The 4,202-nt window shown below is 32.8% G+C and overlaps 1 long non-coding RNA gene across 1 annotated transcript; it reads left to right on the top strand.

Moving 5' to 3' along the window:
• Window positions 1-379: 379 nt before the first annotated feature.
• Window positions 380-2,936, top strand: LOC128132655 (uncharacterized). The gene is made up of 3 exons (XR_008230933.1): window positions 380-1,134; window positions 1,225-1,323; window positions 2,532-2,936. It is a non-coding gene; the product is annotated as an uncharacterized LOC128132655 (long non-coding RNA).
• Window positions 2,937-4,202: the final 1,266 nt, after the last annotated feature.

The following is a 4,202-nucleotide window of genomic DNA, read 5'->3' as shown; positions in this document are numbered from 1 at the left end:
TATGTATGTGCTAACTGATCTGTTCGTCGATCTTGTAACTTAAGTACTAACAAGATGAATGTTCTCATCAAAAATATCCTTCAAGAACGAAGCTCAAACAATAACACTCTCTTTAACCTAATGACGTGTTCAAAGTATAAACAAATAGTTCACATCTGACCCTACAACGCGGTGTCACTCACCTAGTTGGACATAATGGTTTGCTGGTTTGCGTGTGTTTGGATATTATATATATTATTATCCTATTATCCTCCATTTTAATTCCTTATTTAATTAATATAATTACCTATTATATATATATATATATGTGTGTGTGTGTGTGTGTGTGTGACAACTAGAAAATTTTGGGTCAAACAAAGTCTAATCGGTCTTGTGTATAAGGGCACCCACATCATGTGTGTGTGTGTGTGTGTGTATATATATATATATATATATATATATATATATATATAACTTTGTTGCAAAAGAATTTTAAAAGCCAAAGGGGCATTGTATATATGTATATATGCACACTTTGATAATCATGTTCGTAAATAAACAGTTGAGGGTCAAGCTAAATCGTTGGAACATAATCATAGATTATAACTTTACTTCACAGTCTTAGGCCTAGAACCCCACTAAGGTTAAAATCACCCAAGGAATCCAAACCATTAGGACCGAAATCACCCTAGTAGGTGATACATGAACCGAAAACACAAGCTAGGAAGGATTCAAAATCGAAATCACAAACTAAAAAGGGGCTAGAACCGAAATCACAAGCCTAGGACACACCTAGGCCGAAATCAAACAAGTCTAGGCCGAAATCACTTGGGATTTCGGCCATATTAAGTGAATTTAAAAGGGATTTCGGTTTAAGAGAAGTAAAAGATAAGGTTAATTGACTTTATGACTTGATATCTCACCTAATTCCAATAATATAATAGTATCCCACTTATTACCCATCAAATATCCATGTTCTAACCCCCAGATTACCAAGTAAACGTCCTATCATTCCCCTTCTTTTATTAAGGATGAGATCACCACTTAGGACCTTCCCCATTTCCAATTTAAACTTCCAGTAAACTTTAGTTCCTCTCAAGAGCAAATTCCAAGCTTACAAATTCAAAAATCCTTCAAGTGATCCTTAGAATTTTGGTAAGTAATTTTCATGATACCCTAGTATTCTTATAGCTTTTATGTTAGTATCATCATTTTTACACACATTAATATATGTTAAACACTTAGGATAATAACATTTCCAAGAAGTTCATCCACACCATCCAAGAGTTTAGGCTTGGAAATCTTCTCATCATCACCTCAAGCAACCCAAAAAAACCACTCAAGGTGAGTTCATACCCCCATATTTTCAAGTTTTTTCATGTGTTTTAGAAGGGGGGATACAAGTAAAACTTTGTTATCACACAAATACTTACATGTTTTCATCTCTATGTTCAAAATAAGATATTATTTGCATAAGGTATGATTATCACTACTTTTATACAACATTCATGATATATTAGTTTTGATAGACAAAGTTAACTAAATTATAGCTCATTATATACTACAAATGTCATAAGAAGAGCATGATTTGGAAAACTACAAGGTTTTGGCAACTTTTACTAAAAGATAGTTTTTCTAGCAAAATTGGTTACAATATAGTTATTTACTATTTTGGTGGGTTACAACCCAAAGACATTATATTTTGACTACATATTTTGACACTAGGCAAGATTACAACTTTATATTTATATAAAAGATTTATATAGATAGTCTCAACAAACATATAAGATGAACTATAGCTGGTATAGTTTGGTAGTCATAAACCACACTTTCATTTCAAAAGAACCATATAATTATTCAAAGGTATAATTATTTCATTTTACAAGAAAAAGGAGTCATAGTTCACGTAAATCAGTTGAGGCTCTTGTGAGACAATATCTTCCGTGTACCTACCTAGTGTACACCTTAAGTCTTGCATTATAATCAGAGTCTCCTTGAGGGAGAGCGAAATAGTTGTGTATAGATCTATACGGGACTGTTAACTCCACACCTCAACTGTTAGCTACAGTTAGACTGGCAAGTCTAGGGTGACAAATGTCTACCAGCTCCGACGCCTGAAGAACGTCGTTCATGCATATCTATCATATTAGCATGGTGATAATAACTCACATAGGGATTAAGGAAACTACTCGGTTTACGGGGTAACTTACACTTCACTCGTTTTATAAGAAGATAAAACTACATACTATTTTTCAGTACAACATTTCTTACTTTTTTGGTTTTAGGGTTTAAGACTACAGTTCACATTTAAGAAACTATTGGATTTTTTGGAAACATACATTATTATTTTAAAATAAAGAGATACAAAGGAAATAGATACATTCTAGTCTTGAGTATGAAACTTACAGCTCGTCTTTAAAGAAAATATCATATTTTCTAGAAGTATACAAAAATCATTTTACACGAAACTGTTACAAATCCTTCTCATACAAAATGCTTATGAACTCACCAACTTAATTGTTAACACTTTTCAAAATCATTTGTATTCTCAGGAAACAAGTAAACAAGTATTCAAACTATTTTGAGGGCAGACGTTGTTGCATCATGAATTCTACTTTTCAATTACATATATTTGACTTTTGAACAAACGACGTTTGTAAACAATGTAAACTTGTAATCTCAATGTATGATGTTTTGGGTTGCTATGATTCATTTACATTCAATTGTTATGATACTGTGAAATGACGTCATCCACCCTTGGACGTTTATGCCTTTCCGGTTTGGGGGTGCGATAGATTGTATCAGAGCATTGTTTTTAGTGAACTAGTATATCAAACCATACAAAGATATACACTTATAAATACAATGGGGCTATAACACTCTGATCACAAATATGCCTTTAAAAATATAATAATATTTTAAGTAAAGTATAAGTACACACAAATTAGGGCAGTGTCATAACGAAAGCATAATAAAAGTAGTATGATGAGTTGAAAACTATGGGTACGCCTTGGGATATGTAATTAGACCTTGAATAAATATAGCATGATCAACTATATTTATCCAAGGTGTGACTAACATATGCTGGGGAATAGTCGTGGTGTACAACGAGTCTAACCTTGTTGGGGCATATAAATGCTCCACAAATAATGAGTGTTTATTAAGTTATATTTTCCCTTTATTGTATTTATGGTGTAAATATTCTCCCTCCTATATAAAGGGAGAGTTGGTCATTTATTTCCTAAGAAAGCTAGCCATTCTTACTTTTCTTAGTTAGAGTTACTTTTCTCACAATGTAATTCTAGAGAGAGAAAGTGGTGGGTTCTCCCCACCTAGGGAGAGTTTCTCTCCCACCATGTTCTTCTTGCAATATTATGAATATTCTCTCTTGTTCTTAGTTTATTTTTATGAACTCATATTATGTTCTTCGTGTTCATACTTCCAAAAACACGACTAATCTCGAGATATCTTTCTTCCGCATTCACTGTTCGTTAGAAAATTTGGTCTCTACAATTGGTATCAGAGCCGTACCTTGAAGATCTCACGATTAGTTCAAGGAAACGACTCCCGTTCGATGATTATCTTGTGATTTTTCCGTGTTTCTGCAAGAAAAAATTTTCGGGTTTCAAACTGGAATTTTTCTTATGATGTTCTTTCTTATTTCTATCTTTTGGGTGATTCTATCTTAGCAAAAATAAAAGTTGTTGTTGCTGATCATTCTATTATTGCTGAAAAAATGATGTTCTTCATGTTCTTATTATTTTTCTGTTGAAGAAATGAAGCAAATGGGAAGAAAAATTATTTTTGTGGTCTCCAATTTGTTGAAGAATTTGCTCCAGGCATTTTATTTATACCTTGGAAATGAGAAGACACAAATTTAATGGGCTTATTATTCTTGAAGAAAGTGGAGAAAAGCATTTTTTTTGGAGATTTTATCTTCCAGCAACTTTATCATTATGAGGTATGAAACTCTTGATTCTCATATTTTTAGTTGTTGTAGATCTTCAATTTGAATTGTTTGGACGTAATGTATTGTTTACATAAAGCATCTTGTCCTTGTTACTCTTTAGGGTAAAGAGTACTCCACTATTTGCTCCCTCAAAAAGACAAAAACCATGTGACATACTCCAATCCCATCACCTTTTGTCCCCTAAAAACCCCTTGTATGCTCTTCCTTTTGCCTTCCCAATACCCACTTGTTGACTTAAATGCTTTATAAAAAG

The sequence above is a fragment of the Lactuca sativa genome, chromosome 3, assembly GCF_002870075.4.
Source record: "Lactuca sativa cultivar Salinas chromosome 3, Lsat_Salinas_v11, whole genome shotgun sequence".
NCBI lineage: Eukaryota > Viridiplantae > Streptophyta > Magnoliopsida > Asterales > Asteraceae > Lactuca > Lactuca sativa.
Note: the sequence above shows the minus strand (reverse complement) of the source record. Positions and strands in the feature narration are given on the sequence as shown.